The 14054-nt window shown below is 44.7% G+C and overlaps 1 long non-coding RNA gene across 2 annotated transcripts; it reads left to right on the forward strand.

Annotated features, from left to right (window-relative positions):
- Positions 1-9756: 9756 nt before the first annotated feature.
- Positions 9757-12532, forward strand: LOC148296745 (uncharacterized). Of its 2 annotated transcripts, XR_015834088.1 has the most exons (4): positions 9757-10083; positions 10984-11047; positions 12137-12201; positions 12347-12532. It is a non-coding gene; the product is annotated as an uncharacterized LOC148296745 (long non-coding RNA). The 2 variants fall into 2 exon arrangements; XR_015834087.1 differs by lacking the exon at positions 12347-12532 and having other exon boundaries at positions 9769-10083; positions 12137-12340.
- Positions 12533-14054: the final 1522 nt, after the last annotated feature.

Genomic DNA, 14054 nt, shown 5'->3' on the forward strand with positions numbered 1-14054 from the left:
TTGGCATTTGGGACCCTCGGCCTGGGTTGTCTGTATCCTGGCCTGCTGAACTTGTCTCTGCATTCTTCTCAGCTGGGTTTTTGTCAGTGGTTCGGCCCTGCCCCCAGGTCGTGCATGGTACCAACGGTCATCCTGCATGACCGGCGGTTTAAAAGTCTTTACTGGCCTAGGAGCGGCCTCGTCTTTGTGACCTACCGAGGTACTGGGGGTTTGTGCCCCCAGTCGGTCGAAAACAGTTCTGCTGGCCGACCAACGGTCGTGCAAGCCGCCGAATTTCTTCATAGTCGGTTGAGATGGTTCGGCGGCCTTCCTTTTGTTCTCCTGTAGCCTGGGCTGACCGACCTCACATTTGCATTGATCGCAAAGCACCGGCTCTGGTCCGGCCAATGATTCCTTTCCTCTTGCCGGCCGACGAATTTCCCTATATCCGGCCTGGAGTTGGGCGTTGACCATGTTGACGACAGGTGGAGGGAATGGCTTGGAGTCAACCTGCATGGCCGCCTTCTCCGGGAACTGGAGCTTCTTCTCGTCTATCAACTTCTGGATGACGTCTCGCAGGACAACGCAGTTGTTGGTGTTGTGAGACCAAGAACTGTGGTATTTGCAGAACGTCTTTCCTTTGAGCTCGTCGGGTTTCAGAATCTTATCGCCGAAAGACAATTTGATCTTTTTCTCGGCCAATAGCAGGTCAAAGATAGCCTCGGCCCTTGTCAAATCAAAAGTGTAGGCCTTCGTTTCCCAAGCCGCAAACTTGGCGTCGGGAATCTTTGTTCGGCACCAATTCTTGCATGTTTTTAACCGCTGTAGGTAGTCGCGAGGTGACTCGTCTGATGCCTGGCTCATCCTTGCCAGCTCGGCGACCGTTATCTCTCGGTTGGTCTGATAGAAATGTTCGTGGAATATCCTTTCCTTGTCAGACCAATCCCTCACCGAATTCGGTGGGAGGTTTATGAACCATGAGAAAGCCGCGCCGGTCAAGGAGTGAACAAACAAACGGAGCTTTTGGGTGTCCGAATCGGCCTCTCCACACTGGGCCGTGAAACGGCCTATGTGCCCAATGGAAGAGGTCTGCCCATCCCCGGAGAATAGCATGAATTCTGGCGATCGATAGTTCCGGGGAAGAGGGGTTCGGTCAATTTCTGGCGGGTACGGCCTTGTATACCTTGGCGCTTTCGGTCGCCTCTGAGCTAGGCCGTCCTCGATCATTCACCGGACGTCCTCAAATCGGAGCCCTTGAGGGGGCGCTTCTTGCTGGGCCGCACACGGCCGCGGGACCTGTTGCACATCGTTCTGTGGCCTTATCTGCTGGGCCACTTGAACAGGTGGCTCGGCCGGTACGACCGAGCCGGGTGGCACTAGATGAGTGACATGGGTTTGACCAAGGTACGTGTGTGTTACCGTCGGAATGGCCAAACCATACTGAAGGTGGGAGTCTAACGAAAATAATGACGCCTGCAACGGTGGTGAAACGGTTGGATTGCTCTGACCGTACTGCTGTGATGGAGCAGCGGCCGCGTTGCTTGGGCCAGGATGGGTCCGGACGGCCACGGTGTGAACTGGGCCGAGTTGCTGGACCACATAATGCGTGGGGCTACTTTGTCCTAATGGTACGGCCAAGGCATGGAGTGGGCCGCACGCTGTTTCTGCTTGGATGCGGCTAGAGACGCCGAGGCTGCTGCTTTCGCCGTAAGGCTAGATCCTTTCGCGCTCTTGGGTTCTCTGTCCGGTTCTGGGAGGTGTTGCGGACGGGGTTGCCGGCATAAAGGATGTCTCTATCCTGTATGCCTGCTTAGACATCAGATCCTCCACCACTGCTTGCTCTTGCATGGACTCGGCCGTGCGATCCGTCGTTACTGGAGCGCTGGCCGAGATTCTGACCGCATGTTCGGTCTCGGTGATAGTTATTGGTGAGGTGGACTCAGGAGTTTCAGAAGTCATTTCAACTGTTTTGTTTTTGAGCTTTGCCTGTGCCCTAGTTTCCACCATGAGTTTTTGATAAGAATCCCACCGGGCGTGCCAAAAGTGTTGGCGTCGCAAATCTCACGGCCTGGAGCTCCGGGCCGAGGGGATATGCGCTAACACATGACGTCCTTATTTTGGATGCGGTGCAGTTGTGCGCGGGCGTGCCAGCACGGTCTACCGTGCGTCGAGATGGTGATGCGGTTTGGATAAAATGGTTAAGTGGTGCGCCTGTTTGAGTTCGACTCCTAATCAAACGATTGTGGCCGAGAGAGGAACTGATCTCGGCCGTCAGGTTCACGGCCTGAGCTACAAGGCCGTTTAGTGGTGGTGTTGATGGTGGGTTTTGGGCGGTGCTCCGGCGCGTTGCTCAGAGAGCGACGGTCGTATGATATATGGGGTGAATGAGAGAGTAACAGAGATGGTGCTCCGGCGCCTTGAAAATCAAGGGTCGTATGATATATTGATGAATGAATCTTCCTTACAATCTAACACTACTCCTAGGAAAGCAAGTAAGGTATTGAAAGTGCATTACAGGAAAATATAATTTGCTCCGTGGGAGGCTTTTGGTTTGGTGTTTGAACCCTTTGAATGTAGCTTGAGCTTGGTATTTATAGGAAGAGCTCTTTAGATGAGTAATCGAGGCTGAAAATCTGCACGGTGGAGCCTGATCAGAGCAAGTGGGTAGTCCAATTGACATTTGGGATCGTGAAGCATGGTGGTGTGACCCCATAAATCCTGGTAAATCTCGGCCTCCGCCCTGATCGTGAGTTCTGCGCCTCTGGCCGTGGAGACGCATTTAATGCTCTGATAGCTAGTGACCTAATCTCTCAAGCTGTAAGAATTTTTGTAAGAATGTCTGTGCTTAACCACTCTGATTTCTTTCGCCAAATCCTGACGTTAGTCACTTCCCTTCTTCCCTCGTGCATTAAATGCCTCTTTGCAGTCAGTGGGTTTGCTAGTCAGAGGCGTTACTGCATTAAATGAAGTGTGGGCCCCGGCTGCCACGTGGCGTTTTGATTCTAATATTTTTGGCCGTGTCTTTTCGTCGTTCGGCCTCGGCCTGCAATACCGCGGTCGAGGCCGAGATGATTATGCCTTCGCCGCTTTTCCTTTGTTTTGAAGAAGGCAAAAACACCTGACGGAACGCCGCGTTTTTGTTTATGAACAGGTGCTAGGGCTGAGAAAGGAAGCCCCTTCGGTCAGTGTACGACTGTGATTTATTAGGCACAAATAGATGCAATGGCAAGTCAACATGCAGTTCAGGAATGATTGTCAGGCTGCTAGTGCGAGAAATCCAAACCCAGACACTGTAGTCCAGAAGCTAGAACTCCCTTTCGGACCTCCACTAGGATTGGCATTGCACAGATAGCTGGAGTGCCTGGACAAGAAGCTCCAGTTCTTCCAGCAGGACAAGCATCAGTTTAGGCTCCCCAGAATCAGCCAGAACTTCCACCAGTTCCACGGACAAAGGTTCCACATGGCCAGCAAGTGGCACATCTGCCTGAATAGCCAATAGTGTTGCCTTACAAACCTAGAAGAATGGATCCCAATCCATTTCCCCCACTAGTAAGAGGCAGAAGATGCAGAGGAGGAAATAACCATTTTGCCAACAATGAAAGGAATAGGCTGGGGGCAAACTGGAGAAATCATCCAGATTACGAAGAAGAAGAAGAACATAGGGAGGAGGTCGTACCTAGTCCATACAAAATTGAACATATGGCTGAACAGAACCAGCCAGAACAAGGTCAGAACTTATCCCCTATTAATGCTTTAAACTACATGAGGGCACTGCAAAGAATGATTAGAGAAATGATGGATCCTAAGGCCAAAAGAGGAGAGAGACCAACTTACAGGAAGCCATATCCTACTTACATTGATCAAATGTCTCAACCCCCCGGTTTTAAAGTACCAAATTTCACTCTGTTCAATGGAGAAGACGCTCATGCGTCATCAGTCGAACATATATGCAGATTCTCTGTCCAGTGCATAGCTACAGAGAATAACCCCCCTATTGAAGCTTAGGCTTTTTGGGAATTCCCTGTCCGAACAAGCTTTCACTTGGTATACCAATTTATTGGCCAATTCTATCCAGACACGGGAATAGATGGAGAATGCTTTCCACGACTATTACTTCATAATCCAGCCAGAAGTCACCATCAATGGCGTGGCGGCTCTCAAACAGAGTGAGGATGAACCTGCCCAGGATTTCATCACCAGGTTAGGAAACTCAAAATAAAGTGCAGAATCCCCATGGAAGAAGGGCATTTCATCCAGATGGCTCAGACTGCCCTCAAGATTTCTCTGAGAAAGAGATTCGATGGAATGGTGTTTGGAGACTTGGAAGAATTGGCAGATAAGGCCTCCAAGTATGAAGAACTATTAAGGGAAGAGCAGTAGAAGAGAAATTCTTCCAAAGGCACATACTATAAGACACCAACTTCCTCAGACCATTTGGTTGAGGTTGAATCATAAGAGGTAGCAGTGGCAGAAATGACAAAGCTAAAGCACCTTATCAGCTGCAAGGCTTTGATAAAGCCACCAAATGATCAAAAGCCACCACCATTTACAGGCGGGTTTGTCCCGAACAAACCTACCCAACAGATCAGGAAGGTGGTTGAGCAGCCAAAGAAGGAAATGCCAATTAAGATACCTGGAAATGATTGGCCATTAACAACCATCATAGAAGGCAGGTGGTATTCTGTTGGAAAGAATGGCAGGCCAACCCTAGAGCTAACCAAAACACAAAGAAGGAGAATCCAGAGGCAGTACTACACTTTCCTCAAAAACAGGGATAACACACAGGTGTTTGCGGATGTCAATTCTGCCAGAATTAAGATTGAGCCAAAAGGGGATCTTCAAGCAGAACAAACAATGTACCAACCGGATGAGCTGACAGAAGCAGGATTCCCAAATGAATCCTCTTTCCACCAAGGTTCATCTTCGACTAATCAGTTGGAGCTCTCACAGTTATAGGATCAGTCCGAATTCCTTCCAGCAGATGATCAAGAGAACTGGACTGAAGAATAAAAGAAAGAACAAGTGGACTATGAACCATCTGCAGAAGACCAGACTGGACCCCTTGAAACAGATGATCAAGAGAACTGGACTGAGGAGTATGGTGAAGAACAGGTGGAATACGAAGGAGAACTAGATGAAGAAACTCAAGCTTTCGGTGCAGAACTGGAAAGCTTGTTACAGGGTGATTTGGGCATCAATATGGAGTTTATCTTGTCAGAGACGTTTAGAGCGGCAGAAGGACAAGAAAGCACTATGGAAGGGGATATACTATCCTAAGAAAGCTTTGAATGCAGATTGACAGAAGTGGAAGAGGCGCCAGAACACCAAACAATCATGTCAAAACAAGCAGAACTACCCTGAAAATGGCTGCAGAGCAGTTGTGTTTTCCAAACCTACCAAGGAGATGGCCAACCATCTCAGACCCTTGTTCATCACTGAAACTTTGGGGGGATTCCTATCCCTAAAGTAATGGTAGACGGAGGTGCAGCCATCAATCTGCTATCTCACAGACTCTTGGTTAAGATGGGCAGAACGGAGAAAGACCTAATCTCAACGCGTCTCACAGTCACCAATTTCGCTAGGGGCATCACCAAGACCCATGGGATACTAGATGTGGATGTCATGGTAGGAACCAAGAAGCTGAAGATTGCTTTCTTTGTGGTAGATACCACTTCTACCACTGACAATGCATTGCTTGGGAGGGATTGGATCCACTAGAATTTATGTGTTCCTTCCACTCTACACCAACAGTTGGCCCTCTAGCATGAAGAGGGTTTTATGGAGATAGTAGAGGCCAATCCACAACCATTTCTAGCATCCACATTATGTTTCAAGGCTAGATATTATCATGATGATCTTGGTCCTTTTACTTTCTTTTGTGTCAATCAGAACAGCCGCCCCCATGGTGTCACGGCCCAAAGGCTCATTGAAGAAGGTCTGGCTGGTTCTCTAGAGGACTGGAATAGGCCTTTTGTCCTAAACCTCCAAAACTCTTATGTTTAGCTCAAACCAACAAGAAAAGGATCGAGGTGCAACAATTCGATCCATTACGAATAGATTGTTGGTATATTGGGAAGAAATGAAGCTTTCTATGTAGAATCCAACCGTCAATATGTCAGAATTCATGCATGAGAGTGCAGAATACCAAGAGGAAAGCTTACAGGAAGAAGAATTGAAATTTGCACTAGCAGCATTGGATGATTCCTTGCCAAAAGTGGAAGACCCTCTACAAGAAACAAAGTTGGGGACAGAAGAGGATCCTAGGCCTACTTTTATCAGTGCATTGCTAAAGGAACCATTGAAGGGTGAAATTATTGCACTTATGCATGATTTCAGAGACTGTTTCACATGGCATTATCCTGAAATGCTTGGACTGGATAGAGGATTGGTAGAACATAAATTGCCAATAAAAGAAGGATACCTACCAGTCAAGCAGGCCAGAAGAAGAATGTCCATGGAGACAGAATTGAAAGTCAAAGAGGAAATAGAAAGACTTGTTAAAGCAGGTTTTATCAGACCAGCCATTTATGTTGATTGGCTATCTAACATTGTATCAGTTCTCAAGAGGAAGATAGGAGCAATCAGAGTTTGCGTGGACTACCGGAATTGAACGAGGCATGAGTACCCCATGCCAATGATAGATATGTTGGTAGATGGAGCTGCTCATAACCAAATGCTATCATTCATGGATGGGAACGCTGGCTATAATCAAATAATGGTGGCAGAAGAGGACATCTACAAAACTACTTTTATGTGTCCAGGACATATAAGTGTTTTTGAATATGTTGTGATGCCTTTTGGCGTAAGAAATGCAGGGGCTACCTATCAAAGAGCAATGAATTCTGTATTCCATGAAATGATAGGCCATTCCCTAGAGGTATACATAGATGATGTGGTGATTAAGTCTCCAGAAAAGGAGAATCATGTATCAAAATTGAAGGAAGCTTTCCTAAGGATGAGACAACACAATTTGAAGATGAATCCCAAGAAATGCGTCTTTGGGGTTCAAGCTGGAAATTTCTTGGGTTTCTTGGTTCATCAAAGAGACATAGAGATTGACAAGAACAAAGCAAAATCTATCATAGAAGCTTTGCCACCTCGAAATAAGAAAGAGTTGCAAAGTCTCTTGGGGAAGATCAACTTTCTCAAAAGATTCATATCCAATTATGCGGGGAAAATCCAACCTTTCTCTTCCTTGCTAAGGCTGAAACAAGAACAGGCATTTAGATGGGAAGAACAACACCAGTAGGCTTTCGAGGAACTCGAGTGTTACCTCTCAAGTCCGCCAGTTTTTGTCTCCATCATAGAAAGGTAGACCACTCAAATTATATGTTTCTACATCAGAAGTATCTATTGGGAGCCTTTTGGTTCAAGATAACAAGGAAGGGAAGGAGCAGGAAGTCTACTACCTGAGCAGAACTCTGACAGAAGTAGAAAGAAAGTATTCTGCGATCGAAAGGTTGTGTTTGGCTTTGTACTTCACTGCTATAAAGCTCAGACATTACATGCTACCTTTTACCATTTACATCATTGCCATGACAGATTTGATTAAGTACATGCTAACAAGACCAATGTTGAGAGGCAGAATTGGTAAATGGACTCTGGCCTTATCAGAATTTGACTTCAGATATGTTCCTCAAAAAGCTATCAAAGGACAAGCTGTAGCAGATTTCTTGGCAGATCATCCAGAGGAAGAGATTGAGAACATGGATTTCATGGATATAGCCAATGTAGATCTGCTGAGTAGTGCTCACACCTATCTCAATAATCCCATCTACTCAGTCCATCTCACCCCTTGGAAGTTGTATTTTGATGGATCTAAAACAGACCTGGCTTCTGGAGCAGGAACTGTTTTAGAAGATCCATTGGGAATTAGACACTGTTATTCATTCCAGCTGGATTTTCAATGCACCAGCAACAGAGCATAGTACAAAGCTTTGATCATTGGCCTTGAGATACTGGTAGAACTAGGAATCCAGTCTGTGGAAATCCTGGGAGATTCCATGCATGTTCTAAAGCAGATTGTTGGAGAATACAAGTGTTTGAATCCTTCCTTAACTGTTTATTTGGTGGCAGCCAGAAATCTCCTGGCAGAATTCAGGGAAGCCACTTGGGAACATACTCTAAGGAAAGAGAATTTTGCAGCCAATGAAATGGCTTAGATAGCAACAGGAGTGCAAATACCTGAAGACTGCGTCTAGAGAATCATCAAAGTAGGGAAAAAGAGTCTACCATCTACTTTGACCAGGGGCTTGGGGATAGTTGTCAATTCTACCATAATGAGTGAGGAGGATTGGAGATTGCCTATAATTAATTATCTGTAGTATCCAACCCTTCCTTCAGAAAAGAAAATAAGAATCATGGCCCTAAACTATCTCATGTGGAATGGAGACTTGGTCCAATAGAGCAAGGATGAGTTACTCTTAAGATGCTTGGGGAAGGAAGAATACATGAAAGTCATGGGTGAAGTCCATGAGGGAATCTATGGAGCTCATCGTAACGGAAGAAAAATATGTTGGCTGATCACAAGATATGGTTATTTATGGCCTACCATGATGAAAGACTGCATAGAATACTCTAAAGGATGTGAAGCTTGCCAGAGACATAGACCAATCCAGCAAGCTCCCTCAGTTCCCATGAATCCAGTCATTAAGCCTTGGCCATTCAGGAGATGGGCAATGGACCTCATTGGTAAGATCTATCCAACCAGTAGCAAACACCATTGTTTCATCATTATGGCTATAGATTACTTCACTAAATGGGAGAAGGCTAAACCAGTCAAATCCACAACATCTTAAGAGATCATCACTTTCATTGAGGAGTAGATTGTACATAGGTTTGGCATACTTGAATCAATCACAACCGACAGATGGACTTCCTTCATATCCAAGGAGATGCAAGATATGGCAAGTAGGCTCAAGATCAAGTTACTCCAGTCTACTCCTTACTATGCTCAGACAAATAGATAGGCAGAATCGAGCAACAAGGTGATCATTAATGACATCAGGAAAATGCTTGAGGAAAATCCAACGCAATTCTGCCCATGGAAATCACGATCCAATCTATCAGAATTGCCCACGAGCATAATTGATACCCTCAACAAACTCTTAGCAGGAAAAGAAGTTGTGGCAAGAGCTTATAATAAGAGAGTTAAAAACAAGAGATTTGAAGAGAGAAATCGTCTGGAGAACTGCCCCTTGGATCCCAAGTGGCTGGTTATGGAAAATGGTCACCCACATGGAAGGGCCCTTTTTTAATTAAACAAGTCCTTGAATTGGGGGCATACATGTTACAGGACCAAGATGGAGAAGTCCATGCTGCACCAATTAATGGCAAATGGTTAAAGAAGTTCTATCCAACTATGTGGGATTCACAAGCGGTACAAACAGATCCTGGGATCGAAGGAGAAGTGGATAGAACTATTGCTTGAGTTTTGAATAGTTGATGTATATTTATGGTTCATTTTTGGCTTTTCTGCCCATCTGTGATGTTTGAATGAGGCGAAAATATGAAAACACAAGATTGGCAAAAATAAATAGAACTTTTCATTCATATTGTAACAACCCAAACCTTAATTAATATTTAATTAATAATTTATTAGAGGAGAAGACAATTATGCCCTTGAGGTATTTTATTTGGTTTTAAGTTGACTTTTTGACCGGGAAGGATTTTGGAAAATCCACTTGTACCATTGCATAGAGCACGACAAAACGAGTCCGTAGACACGTAGTGGACTCGAATCGGACTTGTAACGAAGAAAGTACGATCAAAATACGAAAAAAAGGGCAAAATGGTATTTTTTTCGAAAATCAGATTTTTAAAAATCTGATTCTCTCTCTCTCTCCTCACTTCCTCTTCTTCTTCTTCGCAAAACTTCCCCCTCCCCTGTTCTTCTTTTGCTCCAGCCAACATCCCAAACCGCCACTAACACCCAGCCACTCACCACCTCCGGCCACCAGACCGGCCAAGGAAGTATCGCAGCCACCTCGGCAGCCCAGCCGTCAGCCGCCGCGAGTTTCAACCCTGCAGAAAAACGGGCTGGTTTTTGCTCAAACTTCTCAACCCTCGTTCTCCCTCCTCCGGTCACCGAATCGGACGAATTAGGTATGGTTTTTCGACTGATTTTCACGTTCTAGCTTATGGTTGGGCAGGTTTTGAGAAATTTTGAGGTTTGATTGGTTAAATTTCGAGCTGAAAGTTCTGCCAGTTTGCGTCGCCGTTTTCAGTCATTTCCGGCCACTTTTTGGCCATAGTCCAAGAACAAAAGTGGTTCCAAATAGGGTGTATTACTTAGGATAGGAGTTTGGGCGGGCGGTTTGGAGATTTTCCGGCCGCCGGAACTTACTATGCACACCCACGCGCTGCCGGCACGTGGGCGGCGCGTGGGCCAGGTAGCAGGGGCCATTCTTGGTCCCAGAACGATCCTCGTGTTCTCACGAGCGCGTAGGTTTTCGCGGATCTCAATTCGGATAACGTTTGAACCCCGAACGGATCTCGCATAGTATGCGTTTTTCGGGTTCAATACGTTCGGACCGTTGGATCATAGCCAAACTGGAGGATGTTGATCTAGGTATTTTAACGATCGTGTAGGATTCGACGGATCGTCAATCGGAGTCCCGGATACTCCGAAAAAGCCAACCCTTGGACTAGGTTTACGGAAAATCATTCATTAGTCCGATCGTACAATTGTGAGCAATCCGACCATCCGATCGAGACCAAACTCTTGAGACATGTGTCCTAGGCCTATTGGAACCTCTAGGAACGATCGGATCGGAATTCTGAGGTCGTGGACCCCACGGGGTCCCGAGTTGACTTTTGGGGATTTTATCGCTTTTGAGTCCCTAGGTACTTTTAAATCGTGTCCACTGAGAGGAAAGTGAGTGTGGACATAGGAATGACCTTTAAAGTGATGCACGCATTTTTAGGAGCCGGGGGTCAGGGTTTTTAATTTAATATTATATTACTGAGCAGAGTTTTTAATAAAATATTATGATGGTTATACAGGCACCCGGGCACCAGGTGACCCGCAGGAGGGACCTTCAAAGGGTCCAGCTAGCTCAGAGTATCTGTGAGTGGACTATTTGTTTTATAAATGATTTATGCAAATTATTTTCATTATTTGATCTTGAATAAGTTTTACTGAATACGGCTTCCTAGCATGACTTGATAGATTTAAATACTTATGTTTATTTATGTGCTGCCTAGTGGAACATTTAAAAAGGGATTTGGAAAGTTAGAACTGAGGTATTATCAGATTAAATGGCAGCAGGATTTAAGGAATAGTTTTATAAGTAGTTTTATAAACTTTAATCTTTTTAAGAATTATATATATATATATATATACATTTATTTTAAGCCACCATAGGTACCCAAGGTTGCCTTCAGTATAATAAATGTTGCCTCGGAAATAAAGTTGCCTTCGGAATAAAATTATGTTGCCTTCGGTTATATTGATGTCGACGGACATCCAGTTGCCTTCAGATAAGTCAGCATGCTAGACACCGCCCCACGATTTTCGGGGACGCCCAAACCGTGGGTGTGAGGAATGCGGATCAGGCCGACCAAGTGTCCCCTGAATTCTGCTAGGATTGCGGATCAGGCCGACTAAGTGTCCCCTGAATTCTGCTAGGATTGCGGATCAGGCCGACCAAGTGTCCCCTGAATTCTGCTAGGATTGCGGCTCGGGTTGACTTTGTGTTTCCCGAGGTCTGCTAGGACATGTCACTCCGGTGGCACGAGAATGGAATTGACGGATTATAAAGGAATTGACGGAAATTAAAGGAATTGACGGATTACTAAATGGGTACACCTAGGTGGTAGATTTAAAAGTTGATTTCAATGCTTTCAAGGATTTAATGTTTTAATCAAGTGTGCGATTGTTTATATATATATATATATATATATATATATATATATATATATATATATACACGCTTGCATTGATTTCTGTACGTATATTTATATAAGACTTAATGTTTGATTAAGTGTATGATTGGCTCTTAGATATAAATGGAAGTGCATTGATTTTAGTATGAGTATAAATAAGAAAATGATATAGTTTTATAACTGTTTTTACAGAGGGGTTAGTATGTTCTAATACTATTTTCTAACGCTTTGTTTTTGGTCCACTCACCCTTTTAATGTTTTGCGCCCCCAGGCAGTAAGCGTGCACAGTGAGCCACCACCGGGCCGAGTTCATCTTCCGCCACCTTCCTTGACAAAGTAGGGTTTTGTTTAATTATTTTATACTTGTAACCTAATCTGTGTAGAGCTCTGATATTGCCCTAGAACACTTGTCTAACTGTTAGTATGTAAATTTTTGTATGCTGGCAGTTGGTGTATATTATTTTATATGCATGTCTGACAGGTGTAAGTTTGGGATTGGTCTAATTGCAGGGGAGACTCTGCTAATTTTTTTGGCAGAAGTCAAACCCCAGTTTTATGTTGAAAGTTGACTGGAAAGGGCAATTAGGTCACTTGTGCCCGGCACTTGCCAGGTGTCGGCCACGCACAGGGTTCGGCTCGGATTCCAAAGTGGAATTTGGGTCGGGTCCTGTCACATATTGTCATTAATAAATGACTAAGTTTTTATTACAAAATAAGCAGAGTCTAGAGGCCTAGTTTCTTGAGAGTCTCCTGCAATCCAGCCTTCTTGATGGAAATTTCTTTTTGGAGAACCACTCCTTGATGAATGGAGGCCTCTGCAACCTCCAATGCAGGCCTGGAAGCTGAGACCATGCTCTGCACAAGGAATGTGGCCTTGGTCTTCGCACCCAATCCATCCCCAAGATCTTTCTGCCTCTCCCTCAGTGTAGTTAGTTGTTTACGGAGTTCCTCAATATGCTTCTCCAGTTTGTCAACAGAATATTTGGTCTCTTTGTAATCTCCAACCATTACATCCAGTTCTGACTTCTGCTTCTGATAATCCACCAAGTTGACTTCATGCGTGGCCTTGCAGAACTTAGAAATATTGAAGGAGGGTTTGAGATCTTCATATCGATTTTGTAGATTGAGTACATCTCTGGCCAATTCCAGGCTGATCTCAAGGATAGGTCAAGAAGCCATGTTCTCCCTGTGCAGCATATCCAGATCCTTCATCAGCTGATCGATGGCTTCTTAATTCCCATACATATTTAGCTTAGTTGACTGCCAAATTCTGATTTTGTCCATCGCCTCATCCACTACTTTGAACTTGGCCTTGCTTGGGGTTGCTCCCAATTTCTCAATCTTCAGCAACTGAGCTTCCAAGTCCATAGCCTCGAACTCTACCAATTCTGGATCAGCAAAGGAGGCAGTAGTTGATGAACTTGGGACAGAATGAAAGGGCATCTACAGAGAATAGTTTCAATTAGTTGTGTCAGACTAAAAACAAGAAATGAAATTCTGAGGCCCAAACTATTCAAAACCCAAAAGAGGTAGAAGGATACAAAAGCAAGCAAACATCCAGAGAAGAAGGGAAGAAACAAACTACAAGAGGTCAGACAAGTCTAAAGCTCCATCGAAGCCTAGTATTATCATCTAAACCCCTACCAAATAAAACAACTAAAAATTACCTACTGGTATTGTCATCCTGTGGTGGGCAAGGCAGACCATCAGAATTTAAAACCCCAACAAGATACAATGGTGGTCTGGTGATCCAACTTTACAGTTCCATAGCTCTCAAACCAATTGAAGCTGGTTTCGCCTTTTGCTTGTTTCTCAATTAGTCCACGAAGCTAGTACAACTAAGTACAACAACGGCTATGGAAAGTGCATCCGGTCTTCCTGTGGTGGCATCCACAACATAATCTTACCCTTTTTGGCTAACCAATGGTCCAAATAAAAGAACTAACTTGGAGGAGGCTATAAAAAAGGGCATGTAGAATAGAGGCTTGACATTTTATTGTTTTAAATTCACAGGTTGCTCATCTAATTTTTTATTGAACTTAGAGTTGGAAAAAAAAAAAAAAAAAAAAAAGAGAGCAAAAATAAAAGAAGTTTGCTAGGTTGAACCAGTAAGCCCATTTCAGCTCGGCTCAGTAAGCCCAGCTCGGCCCGATCTGGTGGGTTTGAGAAAGTCTCGCACATGGAGCAGG

Source organism: Prunus avium, chromosome 2, assembly GCF_965620075.1.
Source record: "Prunus avium chromosome 2, drPruAviu1.hap1.1, whole genome shotgun sequence".
NCBI classification, from domain to species: domain Eukaryota; kingdom Viridiplantae; phylum Streptophyta; class Magnoliopsida; order Rosales; family Rosaceae; genus Prunus; species Prunus avium.